Genomic DNA, 13605 nt, shown 5'->3' with positions numbered 1-13605 from the left:
GGCTGACTCTACTTCAGAATTGTCAGAAGAAGAAGCAGAGAAGGCGGTAACAAACTTGTGTCTAATGGTTAATGATAATCTTGATCAACCAGATCAAAGTAATATATGTCAACTCTCTTGTGATGAATTGCTTATAATTTTTGTAAAATTTCATGATTCGTATAAGAAGCTTAATAAAATATATGCTAGTTTTAATACTGGATTTTCTACTTTGCAAAAAAAGCTTATTAGTTTAATTATCAAGCACTCTACTTTAGATAGCGATCATATGACTTTATTAGATGAGTTTGATGCATTAAATATAAAGCATATTAATCTATCTAATGCACACAATTCTTTAAAAGCATCTTGAGCTAGAAAATGCATTTAAGGATCTAGAAGAACTTGCATGTCAATTAGATATCAGTGAGCGTGCACTAAAACTGAAAGTGGTAAGCTATGAAAATGTAAATGAATATTTAAGAGTATAAATTACTGCAGTTAAGAATAATAAACCACCACTTCTCAATGGTAAAATCTCTCAACGTAGCTTGCATCACATAAATCTTGGAAGAGGCACCATCACCCACATAGGTTAGTAAACCCATTCCCTTGTGTTAGGTGTTACTATTGTGGCATGTTATGGCACATAGCCCGCACTTGCACTATCCATTATAGGATACATCTAGTGTAGAGGCCTACATTGTATTCATCATAGCATAATATGCATACATCTCATTCATTCAAGCATAAGGTGGAACTCAAACTCACTTAGGTTCCCAAATATAACCATTGAATGATATTATATGGGTGCTCTCACAAAAGACCTAGTGAGAGTATGTGACTGATTATATGAAGGGTGATCAAGGCATATGACTGATAATATGAAGCAGTTCATCACATTGTAGGCCATGTTGGGAGGCAAAGTGACATTAGGAGACAACACCACTAAGAAAGTAGCAGGTTTAGGTACAATTGGAAACTCTAAACACTTTATGATTAAAAATATTATGTTAATTGATGATAAAATATAACTTATTAAGTATTAGTCAAATATGCGATAAAGGATTTGATATAAAATTTCTTTCTAACAAATATATGATTAGCTTGGATGATAAACTTGTGTTAGAAGGAAAATGGATGAACAATATTTACATATTAGACTTGAATTGCATTGAATATTCAAATTCCTTGTATTTAAAAATAATAATTGATGAATTTTGGTTATGGCATAGAAGACTGCACCATGCTAGCATAAAAATACTTAGGAATGTCACTCAGAAACACCTAGTTAGAGACATACCTAAGTTAGCCTTCACTAAGGACCACATATACGATACCTGCCAACTTAAAAAATAAGTAAAATTATCATTTCATTCAATTAAGGATATCAACACCTCTAGGGCACTAGAAATCCTTCATATGGATCTATTTAGACCGATTAGTACAACCAGTATAAGAGGAAAGACTTATGGATTTATAATAGTAGATGACTACTCTAGATTCACTTTGGTAAGATTTCTAGTAATAAAAGTGAGTCATTTGAGGAATTTAGAACCTTCCCCACTTGGATTTAAAGTAAATTAGTATGGTAAATTTTAGCAATTTATACTGATCATGGTGGAGAGTTAGAAAATGATATATTTGAATCATTCTATCAAGAGATAAGAATATAATATAATTTCTTTGCCTCTATGACCCCCCAGAATGAAATAGCTGAATGGAAAAATAGAACCTTTATGGAAGCTGTTAGGGCAATGCTAGCTCAGTAATTACTCCTTAGGTATATTTGGGCAGAAGTAGTGAACACTGCTTGCTATGTTTTAAATAGGGTGAATATTAGATACAAGTTGAATAAAACATCATATGAACTCCTTAAGAGTAGAACACCCAATCTTTCTTACTTATATATTTTTCGATGTAACTACTTTATCTTAATCAATGAAAAGTCACCCTTAAAAAAATTGATCCTAAATCTGATAAAGGAGTCTTCCTAGGTTATTCTTCTGTATGTAAAGCCTATATAATCTTCAATAAGAAAATCCTAGTAGTAAAAGAGTCTACCCATGTGGTATTTTGATTAATTAGATTTGAGATGTATTGGAGATGGGTCAGATTTGAGCATCAATTTTTTTGTATTAATAATAATTATCATGCTACTTTAATTCTATGCCAATTTATTTTATGGAATTGAACTCTTAGTGATCACTCCATTGACTGTAAGTGGGATCGTTATTATATGTTACTTGTTGTTTTATATTACCTTTTTAATAGGTTTAGAGTGCATGATCGATTATCCATTTTTTATATATTTATTTTTTTGCTACACTACGTTTATTGCTCGCTGGATTGTTGCACTTATGTTTTAATTGGGCATCAATCTTGGGGTACCAGTTATTGTCCGATCTAGCCATATTGTTTGAAATATAGTCATTATTCTTTATTGAATGTTAGGTCTTATTTTTTGTTGTCTCTTTTTGGGTGTTGTCTTCTTGCTGCCCTTGATTGTTACTAGATATTTTTCTATTTTTTTTTTAGGGTACATTTGTCTTGTAGGTTTTCATTTTTGCTTATGTTGTTTCTCTTCTAAGCAATAGTGAGCTGAAGGTCCCTCGTAAGGACATTATAATCATTTTTTTATTAACGGGTAGGCCCCTTCGAGGGTTTTAACAAAACAAAAAGTGCTTGTGAAAAAAAAAAATCTAACATCTATATTCGTTCTCCTCTTTGCATTATAGTGCTCTGATGATTATGGTTTTCACTATTGAACTCATCACATTCCTGTTGTCTTCATTTTCTAACCTCGTAGCTTTGGTAGATTCTTATCCTTTTTTGCTCATAAGGCTGGTTGTCCTTAGGTTTTTCGCATTCTTTTTTGATGGCATCGAATCCGTCGTCTTCCACTCTAAATCTCTCGGGTAATCCTCCTTCTTCTTTAATTGCTCCTAAGGTTGGCTTCTTTGATGGGAGTAGTAACAATTCTTCACCTAAATCTAGGTTCTTTTATGATGTAGTTTCGGGTACCTCCTCATCAAAAGATCCATAATTTTCTTTTTGGAAAGCTTCCATTAAAGGATTTTTGGCTTTATTGATATCTGACTATGATTTTATGAAATTAGCTTCTCCGTATTAGTTTATTTTAGCTAGGAAGTTCTTGATTCGTTGCACAAACCTTGATGATATTCAATCATTTTTTGATAATTTGAAGCTTTCTTGTGTTTTCTCTATTGGTTTGTTAGAAGCAAGTCATGTGGCTATACAACTTTCAAATGATTTGGATTATAGTCGGGTGTTTGCTAGAAGAACATGTTACATAAACAATTTTCAAATGAGATTGTTGAAGTGGACTCCTTATTTTGACATCAAGGAGGAATCTCCTATTGTCCCAATATGGTTTTCTTTTCTGAATTTAAGTTTGAACTTATTTAACTCTCACATTTTACAGGCTTTGGGTTCAATTTTTGTTAGACCCTTACAATCAGACCGAGCAATAGCCTCAAGATCCAGACCTTTTATAGCATGTATACTTGTGGAATTGGATATTACTAAAGAATATCCAATAGTGGTTTGACTTGTCTCAGAAACTTTTGGTTATCTACAGAACGTTGAGTTTGAAATATTCCTGATTATTGTACGTATTGTAAGGTCCATGGTCATTCGGTCAACGAATGTTTTGTGTTTCATCCACACCTCAAGAAAGGAATTAAGGGAGTGAATCAATCTGACATTGGAGATTCTAAATAAGTTGATGTCCTTGTTCAATTGAATCCTGACCTTACGATTGTGGGAGATGCACTGAAACTATACCTTCGAATAATTCTATTCGGGATTTTAGCAAACCTTAGGATAATACTCAAAATATAGAAGGTAGTTCTCCTATTCATAATAGCTTGCAATCTAATGAAATTTTTGATTTAGAGTGTAGGGAAGATGTGGTTCACAATAGTGATGTTGTTAGTGATTTGCCTCTTATTCAATACAAATAGCGAACAACTCAATATTGATGAGGTTGATGAGGAGGATAATATGGTGGAGGGTGAGATTGTGACTCATGCTAAGGATTCTCTTATGGGTAATCATGGAGGCATAGATAATGTTTCATTGTCATCCCCTTCTTCAAAAGAACATGCCAATAACAATGAGAAAAGTTTTACTTATGTTAAAAAGAAGAAAAATAATATGAATAAGAGTTTAACTGGCCAAACTCCTAGAGTTACTTATGCTTCAATTGTTACATCTTCTTTTAATGGTTAAAGCTTTCATTTGGAATATTATGAAAGTTCATTAGAGATGTTAATCCCTTAAGAACTAGCCCGAGGCTAACCAAGAGGGGGTGAATTGATATTTTTAAAAATTTTCCTTTAGGTAAAGCATAAAATTAAAAACCAAAATAATTCACCACAAGAGTAGCGGATGTAGAAATTAAATGTGGAAGTAAAACAAAGAAAGATAACATCGGATTTATAGTGGTTCGGTCAAACCTTAACCTACGTCCACTCCTCGGAGGCACCCTCCGAGTATTGCACTAACTAAGTGTCTCTGACATTATCATCCATGCCGATAGGAATATCATCCTGGTCGATCAGTACAAAGTAAGCTCAATCAGCCGAGATGATTTGGGACAATCAGAAGAAAATTGGTTACATCGTCCAGGCCGATTCCATATCGTCCTGGATGACTAGTTCAAATCCAAGGAAAATCATCCTGAACATCGCCCTGATTAGATTCTAGCTGATGTCAATCGCCCAGTCCATTGTCCTGGCCGATCCTGCGATCGGCCCGGCCAATGTGATCATATTAATCAGCCTTAATTGCTTTCCATAATTTCTAGATTAATTTAGACATAATTGTGCTGCATCATCCAACCCGATGTTGAGTTCGTCCTAACCGATGAATTAAAATAAAGAATACCTAAATTGATTATGGAGTTCTTTCTGATTTGAGCCTATCGTCCTGGCCGATACAAGTATCATCTAGGATGATTTGCTTAATGACGACTGCTTAACTAGGATGCCCTAATTAGGGTTTCTATTTTTAGTTAGATTGTCCTAGTCGATATGAATATCATTCAGGCTGATGTACTTAAAACAGAAAATAATTAAAAAAAAAACCCTCAAGCATTTGTGTGCAATGTTACTTAGCATAAGGAACCACTTTTACAATTAACTCAAGAAAGGAAAAAATATAGACTTGACTCAACCTAAATCTACCCGATCTTGAGCTAGCTTGAGTTGCATTCAATCTTGTGGTCCTGAAAAGTTAGTAGGCAAGACAGTCATAGGAAATCATGAATGTTTACTATCATCAAAAGTCTAATCTATAAACTCAGATTTACAACACATTAGAGGTTTGGGTGCTCCTCTTTTTAGGGATAGGGTGAGAAACTGTTGCGACTTAGTTTATAAATCTATACTGTTATATCATGTGGGTTTTTGAAGATACCAAAATATTATTGTGTTGATTATTTATTTTTTTTCTAACGCATATTGGAAAAGCCTTATTTGTGTTATTTGTGTGTATTAATGTTTCAGAAAAATCATACTCCAAATTGTTGAAGACTTCAAGATAGATTAGATTAGGGTTTATTGTAATTGAAGTATAAACTTTTTTTTTCTTGAGTCTAAGAGAGTGTGATTATAATTAAGTAACCTTGCACACATACACTAAGAGAGTGAGTCAAAACATATAGTTTTTTAAACTAATTGTACTATATGATTTTGTAATCGTACTGGACAATTTAAACTATGTGTTTCTTTAGAAAGCAGTTAGTCAAATAATGCTTTAGAAAATTTTGATTGAACTGTTTGTACTGTACAAAGTTATAGTCATACAGACAACGTCTAGAGTATGAAATGACTACATACTAATTCGTTCCAAATGAACTCAACATTTTTTGAACTAATCGTATTATACGAAATGAGTTTCGTATATACAACATCTAGAGTACAAAGTGGGTGTGTACCAGTTTATCCATACAAATATATAAATTTTTTGAACTGTTAGTACTGTATAAAATTAAGTTTGTACAGACGACGTCCATAGTATAAAATTGGGTTTGTACAGATGATGTCCGTACCAAAAAAAGCCTAATTTAGTTAAACCGATCATACTATACGAAATGAGTATCATATAGTATGCCGACTAGAGTATGAAATTCATTCATACAGAATCGTACCTGATGAACTTGTTCATTTTTTGAACTATTCGTACAGTATAATGTCAGTTTGTACATACGACTGATAGAGTACTAAAATAGGTTCATACAAGTTTGTACTAGGATTTTTGAACTGTTTGTACATATGAAGTATGATAATACTGTATGATTATGGATGGTCAAATTGAAATTTTATTTTTTGGGATAGTTTTTCTTATCTTTTCTATATTAGGTCCTAAAAATAGACTGCCCAAGAACTCCTACTACAAATTTCTTTTGAGAGTGTACTTGGAGAGTGTTTGGGAGAGTGTCTTGGGATTGGGGAGTTAGATTTTTCCTAAGAGGGATTTGTGAGGGGATTTATAAGGTTACCTAACGTTGAAGATCTCTTGCTTATTCTTCAATATACTTCCCTACTTTCTTGAAGACTGTTGGAAGAAGATTTTCAAAGAGTGCCGGTACTCTATCGAAACTAGGAGGGTGTGAAAGGATGATGGTACTCTACTAACACCAGGAGGGTGTGAAAGGATGACCGTACTCTACCGACACTAGGAGGTTGTGAAAGGATGATGGTACTCTACCAACACCATAAGGGTATGAAAGGATGCCGGTACTTTGCCATCACTGGGGTTTGGTGGAAGAGAGGTTATTGTAAGGGGTTTTTCACCTTGCTATGGGAGTAAAAGGAGAGTTACTTTGGTATAGTGCAGTACCTGAAGAGGGAGTCTTTAGGGAGTTGACGTATATTTCGTTGGACCAAATCATTATAAATTTATTTATTTTTTTGTATTTACTTTTTAATATTTTTTTCTACAAGTAATTTTATGGTTGAAAATTTTATTTTGATAAAACTTTATTGTGCTTAAAAAATTATAAAATCAAAATTTTAAAATTTCCAAGAGATTTTTAAATTACTAATTCACCTCCCCTCTTGATTAGCCTTGGGACATTTGCTTTAGGTTTAATAACCTATTTAGACTTTCAAGTGATATCAGAGCCTACTTTCAAAAATTAAGGTTTAGACAACTTTTTGAAACTGATTAAGGCTACTTTTGGAAACCATAACACACCTGAAGGATATTCGATCACTAGACCATAATTGTTTGATAACATCCCTTTCAATTTTTGGAAAACATATATGTCTACTTTTCTTCAATCAATTATCTATCACATGTGAATTTTAATACATAAAGGCTACACTAGACCAACTAAACTTATAGATGGCATTATAACTAAAATACCATTTACTAACTTGATAGTAAAAGAAAAAGACTTAGCTCGGTTAAATGATAAATGTTTAAATAGCTTTTTTTGTGCACTATCTAAAGATTATATTTATGTCTCAACCTGTAGATTTAGAAAAGAAATTAGAGATAGGCTTTGAATTACATATGAAGAAACTAATGAGGTGAAACAATCAAGATTGGATATTCTACAACACGGTTATGAATTATTTCACATGAAATCAAATGAATTAATCAATGACATGTACTGTCATTTCACATAAATAATCATCTCATTGCATAGTTTAGATAGGGATTTAATAAATACTGAAAAAATAAAAAAATTCTTCATTGTTTGCCTATTGCTTATGATGCAAAAATAACTACTATAATGAAATCAAAAGTCTTAAATATTTATTCTATTGACAATCTTCTTGGATCACTAATTACTTACGAGCAAGGAGTGACTCAAAGATAGATTGATGTAGGTGATAAGCATAAGGAGAAAAATATTGCATTGAAAGTGCATGACTCATATAGTGATCAATCTCAGCCTGAGTATGAAGATGATACTGCCTTAATGACAAGGAAATTCAGAAGTTTTCTGAAGAGGAAACAAATGAGATGTCAGCTTTGGAAAAAATGTAAGTTCTACAAAAATGCTAAAGCTTCTAATGATTTAATTTGCTATGAATATAGGAAGCCTGGACAAATTAAATTTGATTGCCCTAATCTCAAAGCGAATCCTAGTAAGGAGAAGGTTGAGGAGAAAAGCAATGTAAGGGAGGGCAAGAAGAGATTGCAAAGAGCATGTTGGGCAGACATAGCTTCAAATTCCTCAGAAATAGAAGTAGAGGAGGAAGTCACGAACTTGTGTTTAATGACTGACAAGCTTGATCAGTCAGATCAAGAAGAGGTATGTAACTTAACCTATGAGTTATTTAATATTTCTGAGAAAATTCATAATGCTTATATGAAACTCAAAAAGCTACATGCTAGGTTGAACATAGAATTTTTAGAATTACAAAAAAATATGAAATCCTTAGAAATGATTACATATTCATTAATAACAACCACATGAAATTATTGGATGAGTTTGATTATTTAAACAAAAAGTATAATTATTAAAATCGTCACACATTGAACTTAAAAAATGATTTTAAAACATTTATGGATGAATATGATAGCTAATAGTAGGGAGCACTATTTAAAAGTTGACAATGCAATTTAAGAAAGCGCTAACACATATCTTAGAGAGAAAATAAAAGCTCTTGAGGAAAATAGGATACCCCTAACACTTGAAGATTTTTATAATCCTAATATGAAATCTAAAATTTTAAAACTTAGGAAAAGATAATATAACTCATATAGTTTTATAAATTTTTTTCCTAGAGTGAAATAATTTTTTTTTTAAATTGATTGGGCATATCTCACACACTTGTACTATTTATAATAAAACTCATTTAGTATAGAGACCTAAGATACATAATTCACAGCATATCAACTATGCATCGAGATTATTATTGCTAATAGTGAACCCAAATTTGTTTGGGTTCCTAAGTCTAACATTTAATTTTTTTTTATAGAATCACTCTCATATAAGACCTCATGAGAGCATTTGGTAACATGACGGTGGATATTTGAAGCATATGACTAGAGATATGACACAATTCATATCGCTGGAAGCCAATAATGGATGCAAGGTTATACTGAGAGATAATACCACTAGGAAAGTGGTAGGCACATGTATAATTGGAAATTTAAATAATTTTTTCATTAAGAATATTTTATTGGTAGTAGAAGGTTTAAAGCATAATTTATTGAGTATTAGTCAGCTATGTGATAAAAGTTATAGTGTAAATTTTTTTTCCACAAGCTGCATAATAAGCCAAAATGGAATTAATGTATCGCATGGAAATAGGGTAAATAATGTGTATATACTTGTTTTGAATTATATTAAATCTTTTAATGCCTTTTGTCTTAAAATAATTATTGATGAATAATGTTAATGAAATAGGAAACTTTATTACGTGAGCATGAAAAATCTTAGAAAAATTATCCAAAATAAATTAGTTAGAGGAATACCTAAACTAAATTTTATTAAGGATCACCTGTATGATGCATGTTATTTAGAAAAATATATGAAGTCATCATTTTATTCAATTATGGATCTTAAAACTAGCAAACAGTTGAAAATCATTCACATGGTTTTTTTTTATCAGTTAGCACTGTAAGTCTGGGAGGTAAAATATTTAGATTTGTGATAGTTGATGATTTTTAAGATTCACTTAGATTATATTTTTATTTCATAAGTGTGAATCATTTGAGAAATTTAGAAACTTTTGTACTTAGAATTTGAGAAAATTAGGGTGTGAGATTTTATCAATTTAAAGTGATCATGAAGGAAAATTTAAAAATGGAAAATTTGAAGATTTTATTAAAGAGAAATAAATTGATCACAATATTTCAGTACCTAGGACCCCTCAACACAATGAGATAGTAGTAAAGAAGAACAAAATATAAATTGAAGCCACTAGAGCTATGTTAGTAGAATACTCACTTATAAAATATTTTGGGTGAAGCGGTTAGTACAGCTTGTTATGTTCTGAATAGGGTGAACATTAGATCAAAATTAAATAAGATACCCTATAAACTTCTTATGGGTAGAACACCTAATCTTTCACATTTGTATATTTTTGGATGTAAGGTGTTCATTCATAATAATGGTAAAACTCCTTTAGAAAAATTTGATCCAAAATCTGATAAAGGAATTTTTCTTAAATATTCTTGTGTTGGCAAATGCTCTAGAGTTTTTAATAAGAGAACTTTGGAAGGTTAGGAGACCACACATTTTGTTTTTGATAAATCTGGCATTTCAAAAGAGCTATGTTTAGAAGATGATCATATTAAAAATATCTCCCAAGGAATTAAAAAGACAAATTTGGAAGAAGATATGGGAAAAGAAAATCCTTTGCATAGAGAATGGAGATTTTCAAAGAATCATCCTAAGAAATTGATTTTAGGTGAACTTAGTGAGGGTGTTCGGACTAGGCATATACTTAACAAATAAGTGAACCATTCTACCTTTATATTTATGATCAAACCCTTTAATATAAATCAAGCACTTTCAAATAAATTTTGGATTTTAGCCATCCAAGAAGAATTAAATCAATTTGTTAAAAATTATATTTGAGAATTAATTGAAAAGCCTAAGAATCAAAGTGTTGTTGGAACTAAGTGGGTGTTCAAAAATAAAATGAATGATTCAAGAGTTATGATTAAAAATAAGATAAGATTGGTGGCCAAGGGGTATAATTAAATAGAAAGGATTGATTTTGAAGAAATGTTTGCCCCTGTAGCTAGACTTGAAGTAGTTAGGGTATTGTTAGCCTTTGCTTATTTTAAGGACTTTAAATTATATCAAATGGATATTAAGAGTATCTTTTTAAATTGGGTGATATAAGAGGATGCTTATGTTGAGCAATCTCCAGGGTTTAAAATTTCTAAATTCTCTAATCATATATTTAAATTGAATAAGGCATAGTATGGACTTAAACATGCACCTAGGGCTTGGTATGAGAGGTTAAGTACTTTCCTATTAGAGAGTTCATTTGTTAAAGGAAGTGTAGACACCACTCTCTTTTGAAAAGGATAGGAGATGACATACTCATTATTCAAATATATATTGATAATATCTTATTTGGATATATAAATAAAAATCTTTGTGATGATTTTTCAAAAATAATGAGTAATAAATTTGAGATGAGTTTGATGAGAGATTTGAGTTATTTTCTTAGTTTTAGCATAAAGTAAAATGAGGAAGGAACTTTTCTTTGTCAGTCAAAGTATAATAAGAACATCATCAAGATATATAAAATAGATAATTCAAAACTAGTGACTACACTAATGAGTTCCTTAGTGTAGTTGGATAAAGACCATAAGGGAAAATTTGTTAATCAAATTAAATTTAGAGGTATAATTGGATTATTGCTTTACTTGATTGCTAGCATATCAAATATAATATTCAGTATTTATTTATGTGCTAGATTTTAATCTAATCCAAATAAAATATATTTAATGGTAGTTAAAAGAATTTTGTGATATCTTTTGGAAACTCAAAATAGGAATTTGGTATCCTAAACACAACTCTTCTTTTGAAATTATTAGATATTCAAATTCATATTTTGCAAGATATTGGGTTGATCAGAAAAGTATTTCTAAAACTTATCAATTCATTAAAAATTCTTTAGTTTCTTGGTTAAATAAAAAATAGAATTAAGTAACCCTTTTTACCACTGAAGCAGAATACATTATCTTAGGTAATTGTGTGGCACAAGTTCTTTGGTCAAAACAATAATTGATTGACTTAGGATTTTCTATTGGCACAATTTTAATTTTCTGTAATAATACTAGTGCCACATGCATTTCAAAGAATCCTATTCAACATTCTAGAACCAAATATATAGACATAAGACATCACTTCATTAAAGATCATATAGCTAAAGGAGAAATTGACTTACATCATATTGCTACTGAGAATCAACATACAAATATTTTCAATGAAGTGACAAGATTAGGTGTTATTGATCTTAATGCTTAAATTGAAATTCTACGAACTTGATTTGTTGTGTAATTGTGTGTTTGTTTTCTTAGATTGTTTGTGAGAGTTTGTGTGTTTTTACTTTATTTATTTTTGTTTATTTTTTATTTAGTATTTTATCGTTGGTCTTAATTTTCAATTTTTTGCATGTCATTGGATTTATGGTGATTGGTTTTTACAAGATTTTCTGTTTATCTTACCATGTTTTAAGTGTTCTTTTTATACTATACTAATTTTTTCATATTGTACGAATTCTGTAACATGTACATGATAGGTTTCTAAGTTGAGAACACAAAACTAAGTTTTTATTGAGTTTTGTACTATATAATGATGTCATCATATTGAATGATATGTGCCATTTTATCCATATGATTGGAGGTGATTTTCAAATAAATGACAGTTATTTATCACAAATTGTACGTTCAAAATTGCATTTTATTTGTACGATCCTATTATCAGTTTATAATGGGGAAAAACCTAATCGTTATAAAGTAATCTTTATTATTCTAATCGTCTCGGACAAATAGGTGTTCGTCTGTACTATCCAGTGGTAAAAAAGTTTGTACGAAAGGATGCCTCAGAAATGACATTTTATGAAAAGCCATTTCATTTTTGGCCAAATTCGTTCGTATGTCCGAAAACATTTTTGTCCCGTAAGATTTTAAAATTATACATATGATTTCAATATTGTACTATACGATGGGTCATTTTTTCTTTAAAAGGATATGTCTTGGATAAGTTTTTCTTCATATTCTCATTCATTCCAAATCTTATTGAGTCCAAATCATAGGAATGGCCAGCAGTAGCAAATGACCTCACACCTCTAAGAGATAATCCTCCTGATCTAGTAGCGACAACAACTTTCTTTCTAAATAGAATGAGGAAGCTTTTCATAGGTATTTTGCTGCAAAAATTACCCCATCTCAACTTCTGATTGAAAGTGACATTAAGTTTTCTGTTATGACACTTTTGCCTCAACTCAATTTTCTTTTATCTTGACTCTCATCTATGCCTACCATAAAGAGACATTCCAAATTTTTCTGGCTAACATGATGGTAAACCAATACCACATTAGGATTACCTCCTATGTTTTCAAGTAACGAGTAGAAATCACTATGGAAGACTTAGGCAACTTCCTTCACCCAAGAACCCAAGGAATTAGAGTGCACACCTTAACCTCTAGAGCAATCTTTGATTGTCAAAAATAAATGGAACTCTTAGAGGTGTTGCCCAAGTGAGTCATTTGTCTCATGTTTATACTCTCAATTAAAATGCCTGGATTATCCAGCATATTTTGAGAACCTCAATTATTCCAAAAGTTGGTGATCGCATAAACTTTATTCCTTTCTTGTCCACCATCATATATTTGATTATGACTGAAAAAACCTTTTGATGAAGCCCAACTTATCATGGATTACATTTAAAAACTCTATGATATTGGACTTCCTCACAATAAGAGGAAGAAAAATGTGACCTTAGGATATCTAATTGTCTATATCTTAAAAAAGAAGTATAATCTTATCCATCTTGATCCACCTACTGAACTTCCTATTTTCTTTATTGATGTCTATTTACAGCACTCTTTGTGCGGGATCAAAGTTTTGAGGGAGATGATTATAAGGAAGAAGGAGGAGCTCCTGCTCCAGCAC

This window comes from Dendrobium catenatum, unplaced genomic scaffold (assembly GCF_001605985.2).
Source record: "Dendrobium catenatum unplaced genomic scaffold, ASM160598v2 fragScaff_scaffold_1056, whole genome shotgun sequence".
NCBI lineage: Eukaryota > Viridiplantae > Streptophyta > Magnoliopsida > Asparagales > Orchidaceae > Dendrobium > Dendrobium catenatum.
This window is presented reverse-complemented; position numbering follows the sequence as displayed.